Consider the following 18,648-nt stretch of genomic DNA (forward strand, 5'->3'; position numbering starts at 1 on the left):
CTTTGAGGCCTATGCTAGAAAAGGAAATATCTTCACATAAAAACTAGAGAGAAGCATTCTCAGCAACTCCATTGTGATGAGTGCATTCTACTCATAGCGTTGAACCTTCCTTTTGATAGAACAGTTTTGAAACACTGTTTTTGTAGAATCGGCAAGTGGATATTTGGAGCGCTTTGAGGCCTATGCTGGAAAAGGAAATATCTTCACATGAAAACTATACAGAAGCACTCTAAGAAACTTCTGTTCGTTGAGTGCATTCAACTCACAGACTTGAACGTTCCTTTTGAAAGAACTGTTTTGAAACACTCCTTTAGTAGAATTTGCAAGTGCTTATTTGGAGCGCTTTGAAGCTTAGCTGGAAAAGGAAATATCTTCACGTAAGAACTAGACAGAAGCATTCTCAGAAACTTCTTTGTGATGAGTGCATTCAACACACAGACTTGAACCTTCCTTTTGAAAGAGCAGCTATGAAGCTCTCTTTTTGTAGAATCTGCAAGTGGATACTTGGAGCGCTTTGAGGCCTAGGCTGGGAAAAGCAATATCTTCACCTAAAAACTAGACAGAAGCATTCTCAGAAACTTCTGTGTGATGAATGCATTCTACTCACAGACTTGAACGTTCCTTTTGATAGAACTGTTTTGAAACACTCCTTTTGTAGAATCTGCAAGTGTTTATTTGGAGCGCTTTGAGGACTATGTTGGAAAAGGAAAGACCTTCATATAAAAACTAGACAGAAGCATTCTCAGAAACTTCTTTGTGATGAGGGCACTCAACTCACAGACTTGAACCTTCCTTTTGAAAGAGCAGTTTGGAAACACTCTTTTTGTAGAATCTGCAAGTGGCTACTTGGAGCGCTTTGTGGCCTATGCTGGGAAATGAAATATCTTCACCTAAAAACTAGACAGAAGCATTCTCAGAAACTTCCGTGTGCTTTATGCATTCAACTCACATAGTGGACTCTTTCTTTTGATAGCGCACTTTTGAAACACTCCTTTTGTAGAATTTGCTAGTGGATGTTTGGAGCGATTTGAGGCCTATGCTGGCAAACGAAATTTCTACACATAAAAACTAGACAGACGCATTCTCAGAAACTTCTTGGTGATGAGTTCGTTCAGCTCACAGACTTGAACTTTCCTTTTGTAAGAGCAGTTTGGAAACACTCTTTTTGTAGAATCTGCAAGTGGATATTTGGAGCGCTTTCAGGCCTATGCTGGGAAATGAAATATCTTCACCTAAAAACTAGACAGAAGCATTCTGAGAAACTTCTTTGTGATGAGTTCATTCAACTCGCAGACTTGAACGTTCCTTTTGATAGAACAGTTTTGAAACACTAAGTTTGTAGAATCTGCAAGTGTTTATTCGGAGCTCCTTGAGGCCTATGTTGGAAAAGGAAATATCTTCCCATCAAAACAAGAGGGAAGCATTCTCAGAAACTTCTTCGTGATGAGGGCATTCAACTCACGGAGTTGTACCTACCAGTTGATAGAGAAGTTTGGAAACACTCTTTTTGTAGACTATGCAAGTGATTATTTGGAGCGGTTTGGGGCCTATGCTGGAAAAGGAAATATCTTCACATGAAAACTGGACGGAAGCATTCTCAGAAACTTCTTTGTGTTGAGTGCATTCAACTCACAGACTTGAACCTTCCTCTAGAAAGAGCAGTTTTGAAACATTCTTTTTGTAAAATCTGCAAGTGGTTATTTGGAGCACTTTGAGGCCTATGCTGTGAAATGGAATATCTTCACCTAAAAGCTAGAGAGAAGCATTCTCAGAAAGTTCTTCGCAATGCGTGCATTCAACTCACAGAGTTGAACGTGCCTTTAGATAGAGCAGTCTGGAAACACCCTTTCTGTAAAATCTGCAAGTGGATATCTGGAGCGATTTGAGGTCTATGCGAGGAAAAGGAAATATCTTCACATAAAAACTAGACAGCAGCATTCTCAGAAACCTCTTTGTGATGAGTGCATTCAACTCACAGACTTGAACCTTCCTTTTGATAGAGCAGTTTTGAAACACTCCTTTTGTAGAATCTGCAAGTGTTTATTTGGAGCGCTTTGAGGCCTAAGCTGGAAAAGGATATATCTTCACATAAGAACTAGAGGGAAGCATTATCAGAAACTTCTGTGTGATGAGTGCATTCAACTCACAGAGTTGAACGTTCCTTTTGATCGACCAGTTTTGAAACACTGTTTTTGCAGAATCCGCAAGTGGATATTTGGAGCTCTTTGAGGCTTATGCTGGAAAAGGAAATATCTTCCTATACCAACTAGACAGAAGCATTTTCAGAAACTTCTATGTCATCAGGGGATTGAACTCACAGAGTTGAACATTCCTTTTCATGGAGCAGTTCTGCAGCACTCTTTTTGTGGAAACCGCAAGTGGATATTTGGTGCGATTGCGGCATCTAGTGGAAAAGGAAATACATGCAGATGAAAACTAGATAGAATCATTCTCAGAAACTTCTTTCTGATGAGTGCATTCAACTCACAGAGTTGAACCTTTCTTTTGATAGAAGAGATTTGAAACCCTCTTTTTGTAGAATCTGCAAGTGGCTATTTGGAGCGCTTTGAGGCCTATGCTAGAAAAGGAAATATCTTCACATAAAAACTAGAGAGAAGCATTCTCAGCAACTCCATTGTGATGAGTGCATTCTACTCATAGCGTTGAACCTTCCTTTTGATAGAACAGTTTTGAAACACTGTTTTTGTAGAATCGGCAAGTGGATATTTGGAGCGCTTTGAGGCCTATGCTGGAAAAGGAAATATCTTCACATGAAAACTATACAGAAGCACTCTAAGAAACTTCTGTTCGTTGAGTGCATTCAACTCACAGACTTGAACGTTCCTTTTGAAAGAACTGTTTTGAAACACTCCTTTAGTAGAATTTGCAAGTGTTTATTTGGAGCGCTTTGAAGCTTAGCTGGAAAAGGAAATATCTTCACGTAAGAACTAGACAGAAGCATTCTCAGAAACTTCTTTGTGATGAGGGCATTCAACACACAGACTTGAACCTTCCTTTTGAAAGAGCAGCTATGAAGCTCTCTTTTTGTAGAATCTGCAAGTGGATACTTGGAGCGCTTTGAGGCCTAGGCTGGGAAAAGCAATATCTTCACCTAAAAACTAGACAGAAGCATTCTCAGAAACTTCTGTGTGATGAATGCATTCAACTCACAGACTTGAAGGTTCCTTTTGATAGAACTGTTTTGAAACACTCCTTTTGTAGAATCTGCAAGTGTTTATTTGGAGCGCTTTGAGGACTATGTTGGAAGAGGAAAGACCTTCATATAAAAAGTAGACAGAAGCATTCTCAGAAACTTCTTTGTGATGTGGGCACTCAACTCACAGACTTGAAACTTCCTTTTGAAAGAGCAGTTTGGAAACACTCTTTTTGTAGAATCTGCAAGTGGCTATTTGGAGCGCTTTGTGGCCTATGCTGGGAAATGAAATATCTTCACCTAAAAACTAGACAGAAGCATTCTCAGAAACTTCCGTGTGCTTTATGCATTCAACTCACATAGTGGACTCTTTCTTTTGATAGCGCACTTTTGAAACACTCCTTTTGTAGAATTTGCTAGTGGATGTTTGGAGCGATTTGAGGCCTATGCTGGCAAACGAAATTTCTACACATAAAAACTAGACAGACGCATTCTCAGAAACTTCTTGGTGATGAGTTCGTTCAGCTCACAGACTTGAACTTTCCTTTTGTAAGAGCAGTTTGGAAACACTCTTTTTGTAGAATCTGCAAGTGGATATTTGGAGCGCTTTCAGGCCTATGCTGGGAAATGAAATATCTTCACCTAAAAACTAGACAGAAGCATTCTGAGAAACTTCTTTGTGATGAGTTCATTCAACTCCCAGACTTGAACGTTCCTTTTGATAGAACAGTTTTGAAACACTAAGTTTGTAGAATCTGCAAGTGTTTATTCGGAGCACCTTGAGGCCTATGTTGGAAAAGGAAATATCTTCCCATCAAAACAAGAGGGAAGCATTCTCAGAAACTTCTTCGTGATGAGGGCATTCAACTCACGGAGTTGTACCTACCAGTTGATAGAGAAGTTTGGAAACACTCTTTTTGTAGACTCTGCAAGTGATTATTTGGAGCGGTTTGGGGCCTATGCTGGAAAAGGAAATATCTTCACATGAAAACTGGACAGAAGCATTCTCAGAAACTTCTTTGTGTTGAGTGCATTCAACTCACAGACTTGAACCTTCCTCTAGAAAGAGCAGTTTTGAAACATTCTTTTGTAAAATCTGCAAGTGGTTATTTGGAGCACTTTGAGGCCTATGCTGTGAAATGGAATATCTTCACCTAAAAGCTAGAGAGAAGCATTGTCAGAAAGTTCTTCGCAATGCGTGCATTCAACTCACAGAGTTGAACGTGCCTTTAGATAGAGCAGTCTGGAAACACCCTTTCTGTAAAATCTGCAAGTGGATATCTGGAGCGATTTGAGGTCTATGCGAGGAAAAGGAAATATCTTCACATAAAAACTAGACAGCAGCATTCTCAGAAACCTCTTTGTGATGAGTGCATTCAACTCACAGACTTGAACCTTCCTTTTGATAGAGCAGTTTTGAAACACTCCTTTTGTAGAATCTGCAAGTGTTTATTTGGAGCGCTTTGAGGCCTAAGCTGGAAAAGGAAATGTCTTCACGTAAGAACTAGACGGAAGCATTCTCAGAAACTTCTGTGTGATGAGTGCATTCAACTCACAGAGTTGAACGTTCCTTTTGATCGACCAGTTTTGAAACACTGTTTTTGCAGAATCCGCAAGTGGATATTTGGAGCTCTTTGAGGCTTATGCTGGAAAAGGAAATATCTTCCTATACCAACTAGACAGAAGCATTTTCAGAAACTTCTATGTCATCAGGGGATTGAACTCACAGAGTTGAACATTCCTTTTCATGGAGCAGTTCTGCAGCACTCTTTTTGTGGAAACCGCAAGTGGATATTTGGTGCGATTGCGGCATGTAGTGGAAAGGGAAATACATGCAGATGAAAACTAGATAGAATCATTCTCAGAAACTTCTTTCTGATGAGTGCATTCAACTCACAGAGTTGAACCTTTCTTTTGATAGAAGAGATTTGAAACCCTCTTTTTGTAGAATCTGCAAGTGGCTATTTGGAGCGCTTTGAGGCCTATGCTAGAAAAGGAAATATCTTCACATAAAAACTAGAGAGAAGCATTCTCAGCAACTCCATTGTGATGAGTGCATTCTACTCATAGCGTTGAACCTTCCTTTTGGTAGAACAGTTGTGAAACACTGTTTTTGTAGAATCGGCAAGTGGATATTTGGAGCGCTTTGAGGCCTATGCTGGAAAAGGAAATATCTTCACATGAAAACTATACAGAAGCACTCTAAGAAACTTCTGTTCGTTGAGTGCATTCAACTCACAGACTTGAACGTTCCTTTTGAAAGAACTGTTTTGAAACACTCCTTTAGTAGAATTTGCAAGTGCTTATTTGGAGCGCTTTGAAGCTTAGCTGGAAAAGGAAATATCTTCACGTAAGGACTAGACAGAAGCATTCTCAGAAACTTCTTTGTGATGAGTGCATTCAACACACAGACTTGAACCTTCCTTTTGAAAGAGCAGCTATGAAGCTCTCTTTTTGTAGAATCTGCAAGTGGATACTTGGAGCGCTTTGAGGCCTAGGCTGGGAAAAGCAATATCTTCACCTAAAAACTAGACAGAAGCATTCTCAGAAACTTCTGTGTGATGAATGCATTCTACTCACAGACTTGAACGTTCCTTTTGATAGAACTGTTTTGAAACACTCCTTTTGTAGAATCTGCAAGTGTTTATTTGGAGCGCTTTGAGGAGTATGTTGGAAAAGGAAAGACCTTCATATAAAAACTAGACAGAAGCATTCTCAGAAACTTCTTTGTGATGAGGGCACTCAACTCACAGACTTGAACCTTCCTTTTGAAAGAGCAGTTTGGAAACACTCTTTTTGTAGAATCTGCAAGTGGCTACTTGGAGCGCTTTGTGGCCTATGCTTTGAAATGAAATATCTTCACCTAAAAACTAGACAGAAGCATTCTCAGAAACTTCCGTGTGCTTTATGCATTCAACTCACATAGTGGACTCTTTCTTTTGATAGCGCACTTTTGAAACACTCCTTTTGTAGAATTTGCTAGTGGATGTTTGGAGCGATTTGAGGCCTATGCTGGCAAACGAAATTTCTACACATAAAAACTAGACAGACGCATTCTCAGAAACTTCTTTGTGATGCGTTCGTTCAGCTCACAGACTTGAACTTTCCTTTTGTAAGAGCAGTTTGGAAACACTCTTTTTGTAGAATCTGCAAGTGGATATTTGGAGCGCTTTCAGGCCTATGCTGGGAAATGAAATATCTTCACCTAAAAACTAGACAGAAGCATTCTGAGAAACTTCTTTGTGATGAGTTCATTCAACTCCCAGACTTGAACGTTCCTTTTGATAGAACAGTTTTGAAACACTAAGTTTGTAGAATCTGCAAGTGTTTATTCGGAGCTCCTTGAGGCCTATGTTGGAAAAGGAAATATCTTCCCATCAAAACAAGAGGGAAGCATTCTCAGAAACTTCTTCGTGATGAGGGCATTCAACTCACGGAGTTGTACCTACCAGTTGATAGAGAAGTTTGGAAACACTCTTTTTGTAGACTCTGCAAGTGATTATTTGGAGCGGTTTGGGGCCTATGCTGGAAAAGGAAATATCTTCACATGAAAACTGGACGCAAGCATTCTCAGAAACTTCTTTGTGTTGAGTGCATTCAACTCACAGACTTGAACCTTCCTCTAGAAAGAGCAGTTTTGAAACATTCTTTTTGTAAAATCTGCAAGTGGTTATTTGGAGCACTTTGAGGCCTATGCTGTGAAATGGAATATCTTCACCTAAAAGCTAGAGAGAAGCATTCTCAGAAAGTTCTTCGCAATGCGTGCATTCAACTCACAGAGTTGAACGTGCCTTTAGATAGAGCAGTCTGGAAACACCCTTTCTGTAAAATCTGCAAGTGGATATCTGGAGCGATTTGAGGTCTATGCGAGGAAAAGGAAATATCTTCACATAAAAACTAGACAGCAGCATTCTCAGAAACCTCTTTGTGATGAGTGCATTCAACTCACAGACTTGAACCTTCCTTTTGATAGAGCAGTTTTGAAACACTCCTTTTGTAGAATCTGCAAGTGTTTATTTGGAGCGCTTTGAGGCCTAAGCTGGAAAAGGAAATATCTTCACGTAAGAACTAGACGGAAGCATTCTCAGAAACTTCTGTGTGATGAGTGCATTCAACTCACAGAGTTGAACGTTCCTTTTGATCGACCAGTTTTGAAACACTGTTTTTGCAGAATCCGCAAGTGGATATTTGGAGCTCTTTGAGGCTTATGCTGGAAAAGGAAATATCTTACTATACCAACTAGACAGAAGCATTTTCAGAAACTTCTATGTCATCAGGGGATTGAACTCACAGAGTTGAACATTCCTTTTCATGGAGCAGTTCTGCAGCACTCTTTTTGTGGAAACCGCAAGTGGATATTTGGTGCGATTGCGGCATCTAGTGGAAAAGGAAATACATGCAGATGAAAACTAGATAGAATCATTCTCAGAAACTTCTTTCTGATGAGTGCATTCAACTCACAGAGTTGAACCTTTCTTTTGATAGAAGAGATTTGAAACCCTCTTTTTGTAGAATCTGCAAGTGGCTATTTGGAGCGCTTTGAGGCCTATGCTAGAAAAGGAAATATCTTCACATAAAAACTAGAGAGAAGCATTCTCAGCAACTCCATTGTGATGAGTGCATTCTACTCATAGCGTTGAACCTTCCTTTTGATAGAACAGTTTTGAAACACTGTTTTTGTAGAATCGGCAAGTGGATATTTGGAGCGCTTTGAGGCCTATGCTGGAAAAGGAAATATCTTCACATGAAAACTATACAGAAGCACTCTAAGAAACTTCTGTTCGTTGAGTGCATTCAACTCACAGACTTGAACGTTCCTTTTGAAAGAACTGTTTTGAAACACTCCTTTAGTAGAATTTCCAAGTGTTTATTTGGAGCGCTTTGAGGCCTAAGCTGGAAAAGGAAATATCTTCACATGAAAACTATACAGAAGCACTCTAAGAAACTTCTGTTCGTTGAGTGCATTCAACTCACAGACTTGAACGTTCCTTTTGAAAGAACTGTTTTGAAACACTCCTTTAGTAGAATTTGCAAGTGTTTATTTGGAGCGCTTTGAAGCTTAGCTGGAAAAGGAAATATCTTCACGTAAGAAGTAGACAGAAGCATTCTCAGAAACTTCTTTGTGATGAGTGCATTCAACACACAGACTTGAACCTTCCTTTTGAAAGAGCAGCTATGAAGCTCTCTTTTTGTAGAATCTGCAAGTGGATACTTGGAGCGCTTTGAGGCCTAGGCTGGGAAAAGCAATATCTTCACCTAAAAACTAGACAGAAGCATTCTCAGAAACTTCTTTGTGATGAATGCATTCAACTCACAGACTTGAACGTTCCTTTTGATAGAACTGTTTTGAAACACTCCTTTTGTAGAATCTGCAAGTGTTTATTTGGAGCGCTTTGAGGACTATGTTGGAAAAGGAAAGACCTTCATATGAAAACTAGACAGAAGCATTCTCAGAAACTTCTTTGTGATGAGGGCACTCAACTCACAGACTTGAACCTTCCTTTTGAAAGAGCAGTTTGGAAACACTCTTTTTGTAGAATCTGCAAGTGGCTATTTGGAGCGCTTTGTGGCCTATGCTGGGAAATGAAATATCTTCACCTAAAAACTAGACAGAAGCATTCTCAGAAACTTCCGTGTGCTTTATGCATTCAACTCACATAGTGGACTCTTTCTTTTGATAGCGCACTTTTGAAACACTCCTTTTGTAGAATTTGCTAGTGGATGTTTGGAGCGATTTGAGGCCTATGCTGGCAAACGAAATTTCTACACATAAAAACTAGACAGACGCATTCTCAGAAACTTCTTTGTGATGAGTTCGTTCAGCTCACAGACTTGAACTTTCCTTTTGTAAGAGCAGTTTGGAAACACTCTTTTTGTAGAATCTGCAAGTGGATATTTGGAGCGCTTTCAGGCCTATGCTGGGAAATGAAATATCTTCACCTAAAAACTAGACAGAAGCATTCTGAGAAACTTCTTTGTGATGAGTTCATTCAACTCCCAGACTTGAACGTTCCTTTTGATAGAACAGTTTTGAAACACTAAGTTTGTAGAATCTGCAAGTGTTTATTCGGAGCACCTTGAGGCCTATGTTGGAAAAGGAAATATCTTCCCATCAAAATAAGAGGGAAGCATTCTCAGAAACTTCTTCGTGATGAGGGCATTCAACTCACGGAGTTGTACGTACCAGTTGATAGAGAAGTTTGGAAACACTCTTTTTGTAGACTCTGCAAGTGATTATTTGGAGCGGTTTGGGGCCTACGCTGGAAAAGGAAATATCTTCACATGAAAACTGGACGGAAGCATTCTCAGAAACTTCTTTGTGTTGAGTGCATTCAACTCACAGACTTGAACCTTCCTCTAGAAAGAGCAGTTTTGAAACATTCTTTTTGTAAAATCTGCATGTGGTTATTTGGAGCACTTTGAGGCCTATGCTGTGAAATGGAATATCTTCACCTAAAAGCTAGAGAGAAGCATTCTCAGAAAGTTCTTCGCAATGCGTGCATTCAACTCACAGAGTTGAACGTGCCTTTAGATAGAGCAGTCTGGAAACACCCTTTCTGTAAAATCTGCAAGTGGATATCTGGAGCGATTTGAGGTCTATGCGAGGAAAAGGAAATATCTTCACATAAAAACTAGACAGCAGCATTCTCAGAAACCTCTTTGTGATGAGTGCATTCAACTCACAGACTTGAACCTTCCTTTTGATAGAGCAGTTTTGAAACACTCCTTTTGTAGAATCTGCAAGTGTTTATTTGGAGCGCTTTGAGGCCTAAGCTGGAAAAGGAAATATCTTCACGTAAGAACTAGACGGAAGCATTCTCAGAAACTTCTGTGTGATGAGTGCATTCAACTCACAGAGTTGAACGTTCCTTTTGATCGACCAGTTTTGAAACACTGTTTTTGCAGAATCCGCAAGTGGATATTTGGAGCTCTTTGAGGCTTATGCTGGAAAAGGAAATATCTTACTATACCAACTAGACAGAAGCATTTTCAGAAACTTCTATGTCATCAGGGGATTGAACTCACAGAGTTGAACATTCCTTTTCATGGAGCAGTTCTGCAGCACTCTTTTTGTGGAAACCGCAAGTGGATATTTGGTGCGATTGCGGCATCTAGTGGAAAAGGAAATACATGCAGATGAAAACTAGATAGAATCATTCTCAGAAACTTCTTTCTGATGAGTGCATTCAACTCACAGAGTTGAACCTTTCTTTTGATAGAAGAGATTTGAAACCCTCTTTTTGTAGAATCTGCAAGTGGCTATTTGGATCGCTTTGAGGCCTATGCTAGAAAAGGAAATATCTTCACATAAAAACTAGAGAGAAGCATTCTCAGCAACTCCATTGTGATGAGTGCATTCTACTCATAGCGTTGAACCTTCCTTTTGATAGAACAGTTTTGAAACACTGTTTTTGTAGAATCGGCAAGTGGATATTTGGAGCGCTTTGAGGCCTATGCTGGAAAAGGAAATATCTTCACATGAAAACTATACAGAAGCACTCTAAGAAACTTCTGTTCGTTGAGTGCATTCAACTCACAGACTTGAACGTTCCTTTTGAAAGAACTGTTTTGAAACACTCCTTTAGTAGAATTTGCAAGTGCTTATTTGGAGCGCTTTGAAGCTTAGCTGGAAAAGGAAATATCTTCACGTAAGAACTAGACAGAAGCATTCTCAGAAACTTCTTTGTGATGAGTGCATTCAACACACAGACTTGAACCTTCCTTTTGAAAGAGCAGCTATGAAGCTCTCTTTTTGTAGAATCTGCAAGTGGATACTTGGAGCGCTTTGAGGCCTAGGCTGGGAAAAGCAATATCTTCACCTAAAAACTAGACAGAAGCATTCTCAGAAACTTCTGTGTGATGAATGCATTCAACTCACAGACTTGAAGGTTCCTTTTGATAGAACTGTTTTGAAACACTCCTTTTGTAGAATCTGCAAGTGTTTATTTGGAGCGCTTTGAGGACTATGTTGGAAGAGGAAAGACCTTCATATAAAAACTAGACAGAAGCATTCTCAGAAACTTCTTTGTGATGTGGGCACTCAACTCACAGACTTGAAACTTCCTTTTGAAAGAGCAGTTTGGAAACACTCTTTTTGTAGAATCTGCAAGTGGCTATTTGGAGCGCTTTGTGGCCTATGCTGGGAAATGAAATATCTTCACCTAAAAACTAGACAGAAGCATTCTCAGAAACTTCCGTGTGCTTTATGCATTCAACTCACATAGTGGACTCTTTCTTTTGATAGCGCACTTTTGAAACACTCCTTTTGTAGAATTTGCTAGTGGATGTTTGGAGCGATTTGAGGCCTATGCTGGCAAACGAAATTTCTACACATAAAAACTAGACAGACGCATTCTCAGAAACTTCTTGGTGATGAGTTCGTTCAGCTCACAGACTTGAACTTTCCTTTTGTAAGAGCAGTTTGGAAACACTCTTTTTGTAGAATCTGCAAGTGGATATTTGGAGCGCTTTCAGGCCTATGCTGGGAAATGAAATATCTTCACCTAAAAACTAGACAGAAGCATTCTGAGAAACTTCTTTGTGATGAGTTCATTCAACTCCCAGACTTGAACGTTCCTTTTGATAGAACAGTTTTGAAACACTAAGTTTGTAGAATCTGCAAGTGTTTATTCGGAGCACCTTGAGGCCTATGTTGGAAAAGGAAATATCTTCCCATCAAAACAAGAGGGAAGCATTCTCAGAAACTTCTTCGTGATGAGGGCATTCAACTCACGGAGTTGTACCTACCAGTTGATAGAGAAGTTTGGAAACACTCTTTTTGTAGACTCTGCAAGTGATTATTTGGAGCGGTTTGGGGCCTATGCTGGAAAAGGAAATATCTTCACATGAAAACTGGACAGAAGCATTCTCAGAAACTTCTTTGTGTTGAGTGCATTCAACTCACAGACTTGAACCTTCCTCTAGAAAGAGCAGTTTTGAAACATTCTTTTGTAAAATCTGCAAGTGGTTATTTGGAGCACTTTGAGGCCTATGCTGTGAAATGGAATATCTTCACCTAAAAGCTAGAGAGAAGCATTGTCAGAAAGTTCTTCGCAATGCGTGCATTCAACTCACAGAGTTGAACGTGCCTTTAGATAGAGCAGTCTGGAAACACCCTTTCTGTAAAATCTGCAAGTGGATATCTGGAGCGATTTGAGGTCTATGCGAGGAAAAGGAAATATCTTCACATAAAAACTAGACAGCAGCATTCTCAGAAACCTCTTTGTGATGAGTGCATTCAACTCACAGACTTGAACCTTCCTTTTGATAGAGCAGTTTTGAAACACTCCTTTTGTAGAATCTGCAAGTGTTTATTTGGAGCGCTTTGAGGCCTAAGCTGGAAAAGGAAATGTCTTCACGTAAGAACTAGACGGAAGCATTCTCAGAAACTTCTGTGTGATGAGTGCATTCAACTCACAGAGTTGAACGTTCCTTTTGATCGACCAGTTTTGAAACACTGTTTTTGCAGAATCCGCAAGTGGATATTTGGAGCTCTTTGAGGCTTATGCTGGAAAAGGAAATATCTTCCTATACCAACTAGACAGAAGCATTTTCAGAAACTTCTATGTCATCAGGGGATTGAACTCACAGAGTTGAACATTCCTTTTCATGGAGCAGTTCTGCAGCACTCTTTTTGTGGAAACCGCAAGTGGATATTTGGTGCGATTGCGGCATGTAGTGGAAAGGGAAATACATGCAGATGAAAACTAGATAGAATCGTTCTCAGAAACTTCTTTCTGATGAGTGCATTCAACTCACAGAGTTGAACCTTTCTTTTGATAGAAGAGATTTGAAACCCTCTTTTTGTAGAATCTGCAAGTGGCTATTTGGAGCGCTTTGAGGCCTATGCTAGAAAAGGAAATATCTTCACATAAAAACTAGAGAGAAGCATTCTCAGCAACTCCATTGTGATGAGTGCATTCTACTCATAGCGTTGAACCTTCCTTTTGGTAGAACAGTTGTGAAACACTGTTTTTGTAGAATCGGCAAGTGGATATTTGGAGCGCTTTGAGGCCTATGCTGGAAAAGGAAATATCTTCACATGAAAACTATACAGAAGCACTCTAAGAAACTTCTGTTCGTTGAGTGCATTCAACTCACAGACTTGAACGTTCCTTTTGAAAGAACTGTTTTGAAACACTCCTTTAGTAGAATTTGCAAGTGCTTATTTGGAGCGCTTTGAAGCTTAGCTGGAAAAGGAAATATCTTCACGTAAGGACTAGACAGAAGCATTCTCAGAAACTTCTTTGTGATGAGTGCATTCAACACACAGACTTGAACCTTCCTTTTGAAAGAGCAGCTATGAAGCTCTCTTTTTGTAGAATCTGCAAGTGGATACTTGGAGCGCTTTGAGGCCTAGGCTGGGAAAAGCAATATCTTCACCTAAAAACTAGACAGAAGCATTCTCAGAAACTTCTGTGTGATGAATGCATTCTACTCACAGACTTGAACGTTCCTTTTGATAGAACTGTTTTGAAACACTCCTTTTGTAGAATCTGCAAGTGTTTATTTGGAGCGCTTTGAGGAGTATGTTGGAAAAGGAAAGACCTTCATATAAAAACTAGACAGAAGCATTCTCAGAAACTTCTTTGTGATGAGGGCACTCAACTCACAGACTTGAACCTTCCTTTTGAAAGAGCAGTTTGGAAACACTCTTTTTGTAGAATCTGCAAGTGGCTACTTGGAGCGCTTTGTGGCCTATGCTTTGAAATGAAATATCTTCACCTAAAAACTAGACAGAAGCATTCTCAGAAACTTCCGTGTGCTTTATGCATTCAACTCACATAGTGGACTCTTTCTTTTGATAGCGCACTTTTGAAACACTCCTTTTGTAGAATTTGCTAGTGGATGTTTGGAGCGATTTGAGGCCTATGCTGGCAAACGAAATTTCTACACATAAAAACTAGACAGACGCATTCTCAGAAACTTCTTTGTGATGAGTTCGTTCAGCTCACAGACTTGAACTTTCCTTTTGTAAGAGCAGTTTGGAAACACTCTTTTTGTAGAATCTGCAAGTGGATATTTGGAGCGCTTTCAGGCCTATGCTGGGAAATGAAATATCTTCACCTAAAAACTAGACAGAAGCATTCTGAGAAACTTCTTTGTGATGAGTTCATTCAACTCCCAGACTTGAACGTTCCTTTTGATAGAACAGTTTTGAAACACTAAGTTTGTAGAATCTGCAAGTGTTTATTCGGAGCTCCTTGAGGCCTATGTTGGAAAAGGAAATATCTTCCCATCAAAACAAGAGGGAAGCATTCTCAGAAACTTCTTCGTGATGAGGGCATTCAACTCACGGAGTTGTACCTACCAGTTGATAGAGAAGTTTGGAAACACTCTTTTTGTAGACTCTGCAAGTGATTATTTGGAGCGGTTTGGGGCCTATGCTGGAAAAGGAAATATCTTCACATGAAAACTGGACGCAAGCATTCTCAGAAACTTCTTTGTGTTGAGTGCATTCAACTCACAGACTTGAACCTTCCTCTAGAAAGAGCAGTTTTGAAACATTCTTTTTGTAAAATCTGCAAGTGGTTATTTGGAGCACTTTGAGGCCTATGCTGTGAAATGGAATATCTTCACCTAAAAGCTAGAGAGAAGCATTCTCAGAAAGTTCTTCGCAATGCGTGCATTCAACTCACAGAGTTGAACGTGCCTTTAGATAGAGCAGTCTGGAAACACCCTTTCTGTAAAATCTGCAAGTGGATATCTGGAGCGATTTGAGGTCTATGCGAGGAAAAGGAAATATCTTCACATAAAAACTAGACAGCAGCATTCTCAGAAACCTCTTTGTGATGAGTGCATTCAACTCACAGACTTGAACCTTCCTTTTGATAGAGCAGTTTTGAAACACTCCTTTTGTAGAATCTGCAAGTGTTTATTTGGAGCGCTTTGAGGCCTAAGCTGGAAAAGGATATATCTTCACGTAAGAACTAGAGGGAAGCATTCTCAGAAACTTCTGTGTGATGAGTGCATTCAACTCACAGAGTTGAACGTTCCTTTTGATCGACCAGTTTTGAAACACTGTTTTTGCAGAATCCGCAAGTGGATATTTGGAGCTCTTTGAGGCTTATGCTGGAAAAGGAAATATCTTCCTATACCAACTAGACAGAAGCATTTTCAGAAACTTCTATGTCATCAGGGGATTGAACTCACAGAGTTGAACATTCCTTTTCATGGAGCAGTTCTGCAGCACTCTTTTTGTGGAAACCGCAAGTGGATATTTGGTGCGATTGCGGCATCTAGTGGAAAAGGAAATACATGCAGATGAAAACTAGATAGAATCATTCTCAGAAACTTCTTTCTGATGAGTGCATTCAACTCACAGAGTTGAACCTTTCTTTTGATAGAAGAGATTTGAAACCCTCTTTTTGTAGAATCTGCAAGTGGCTATTTGGAGCGCTTTGAGGCCTATGCTAGAAAAGGAAATATCTTCACATAAAAACTAGAGAGAAGCATTCTCAGCAACTCCATTGTGATGAGTGCATTCTACTCATAGCGTTGAACCTTCCTTTTGATAGAACAGTTTTGAAACACTGTTTTTGTAGAATCGGCAAGTGGATATTTGGAGCGCTTTGAGGCCTATGCTGGAAAAGGAAATATCTTCACATGAAAACTATACAGAAGCACTCTAAGAAACTTCTGTTCGTTGAGTGCATTCAACTCACAGACTTGAACGTTCCTTTTGAAAGAACTGTTTTGAAACACTCCTTTAGTAGAATTTGCAAGTGTTTATTTGGAGCGCTTTGAAGCTTAGCTGGAAAAGGAAATATCTTCACGTAAGAACTAGACAGAAGCATTCTCAGAAACTTCTTTGTGATGAGTGCATTCAACACACAGACTTGAACCTTCCTTTTGAAAGAGCAGCTATGAAGCTCTCTTTTTGTAGAATCTGCAAGTGGATACTTGGAGCGCTTTGAGGTCTAGGCTGGGAAAAGCAATATCTTCACCTAAAAACTAGACAGAAGCATTCTCAGAAACTTCTGTGTGATGAATGCATTCAACTCACAGACTTGAAGGTTCCTTTTGATAGAACTGTTTTGAAACACTCCTTTTGTAGAATCTGCAAGTGTTTATTTGGAGCGCTTTGAGGACTATGTTGGAAGAGGAAAGACCTTCATATAAAAACTAGACAGAAGCATTCTCAGAAACTTCTTTGTGATGAGGGCACTCAACTCACAGACTTGAAACTTCCTTTTGAAAGAGCAGTTTGGAAACACTCTTTTTGTAGAATCTGCAAGTGGCTACTTGGAGCGCTTTGTGGCCTATGCTGGGAAATGAAATATCTTCACCTAAAAACTAGACAGAAGCATTCTCAGAAACTTCCGTGTGCTTTATGCATTCAACTCACATAGTGGACTCTTTCTTTTGATAGCGCACTTTTGAAACACTCCTTTTGTAGAATTTGCTAGTGGATGTTTGGAGCGATTTGAGGCCTATGCTGGCAAACGAAATTTCTACACATAAAAACTAGACAGACGCATTCTCAGAAACTTCTTTGTGATGAGTTCGTTCAGCTCACAGACTTGAACTTTCCTTTTGTAAGAGCAGTTTGGAAACACTCTTTTTGTAGAATCTGCAAGTGGATATTTGGAGCGCTTTCAGGCCTATGCTGGGAAATGAAATATCTTCACCTAAAAACTAGACAGAAGCATTCTGAGAAACTTCTTTGTGATGAGTTCATTCAACTCCCAGACTTGAACGTTCCTTTTGATAGAACAGTTTTGAAACACTAAGTTTGTAGAATCTGCAAGTGTTTATTCGGAGCACCTTGAGGCCTATGTTGGAAAAGGAAATATCTTCCCATCAAAACAAGAGGGAAGCATTCTCAGAAACTTCTTCGTGATGAGGGCATTCAACTCACGGAGTTGTACCTACCAGTTGATAGAGAAGTTTGGAAACACTCTTTTTGTAGACTCTGCAAGTGATTATTTGGAGCGGTTTGGGGCCTATGCTGGAAAAGGAAATATCTTCACATGAAAACTGGACGCAAGCATTCTCAGAAACTTCTTTGTGTTGAGTGCATTCAACTCACAGACTTGAACCTTCCTCTAGAAAGAGCAGTTTTGAAACATTCTTTTTGTAAAATCTGCAAGTGGTTATTTGGAGCACTTTGAGGCCTATGCTGTGAAATGGAATATCTTCACCTAAAAGCTAGAGAGAAGCATTCTCAGAAAGTTCTTCGCAATGCGTGCATTCAACTCACAGAGTTGAACGTGCCTTTAGATAGAGCAGTCTGGAAACACCCTTTCTGTAAAATCTGCAAGTGGATATCTGGAGCGATTTGAGGTCTATGCGAGGAAAAGGAAATATCTTCACATAAAAACTAGACAGCAGCATTCTCAGAAACCTCTTTGTGATGAGTGCATTCAACTCACAGACTTGAACCTTCCTTTTGATAGAGCAGTTTTGAAACACTCCTTTTGTAGAATCTGCAAGTGTTTATTTGGAGCGCTTTGAGGCCTAAGCTGGAAAAGGATATATCTTCACATAAGAACTAGAGGGAAGCATTCTCAGAAACTTCTGTGTGATGAGTGCATTCAACTCACAGAGTTGAACGTTCCTTTTGATCGACCAGTTTTGAAACACTGTTTTTGCAGAATCCGCAAGTGGATATTTGGAGCTCTTTGAGGCTTATGCTGGAAAAGGAAATATCTTCCTATACCAACTAGACAGAAGCATTTTCAGAAACTTCTATGTCATCAGGGGATTGAACTCACAGAGTTGAACATTCCTTTTCATGGAGCAGTTCTGCAGCACTCTTTTTGTGGAAACCGCAAGTGGATATTTGGTGCGATTGCGGCATCTAGTGGAAAAGGAAATACATGCAGATGAAAACTAGATAGAATCATTCTCAGAAACTTCTTTCTGATGAGTGCATTCAACTCACAGAGTTGAACCTTTCTTTTGATAGAAGAGATTTGAAACCCTCTTTTTGTAGAATCTGCAAGTGGCTATTTGGAGCGCTTTGAGGCCTATGCTAGAAAAGGAAATATCTTCACATAAAAACTAGAGAGAAGCATTCTCAGCAACTCCATTGTGATGAGTGCATTCTACTCATAGCGTTGAACCTTCCTTTTGATAGAACAGTTTTGAAACACTGTTTTTGTAGAATCGGCAAGTGGATATTTGGAGCGCTTTGAGGCCTATGCTGGAAAAGGAAATATCTTCACATGAAAACTATACAGAAGCACTCTAAGAAACTTCTGTTCGTTGAGTGCATTCAACTCACAGACTTGAACGTTCCTTTTGAAAGAACTGTTTTGAAACACTCCTTTAGTAGAATTTGCAAGTGTTTATTTGGAGCGCTTTGAAGCTTAGCTGGAAAAGGAAATATCTTCACGTAAGAACTAGACAGAAGCATTCTCAGAAACTTCTTTGTGATGAGGGCATTCAACACACAGACTTGAACCTTCCTTTTGAAAGAGCAGCTATGAAGCTCTCTTTTTGTAGAATCTGCAAGTGGATACTTGGAGCGCTTTGAGGCCTAGGCTGGG

This window comes from Pongo abelii, chromosome 2 (assembly GCF_028885655.2).
Source record: "Pongo abelii isolate AG06213 chromosome 2, NHGRI_mPonAbe1-v2.0_pri, whole genome shotgun sequence".
NCBI lineage: Eukaryota > Metazoa > Chordata > Mammalia > Primates > Hominidae > Pongo > Pongo abelii.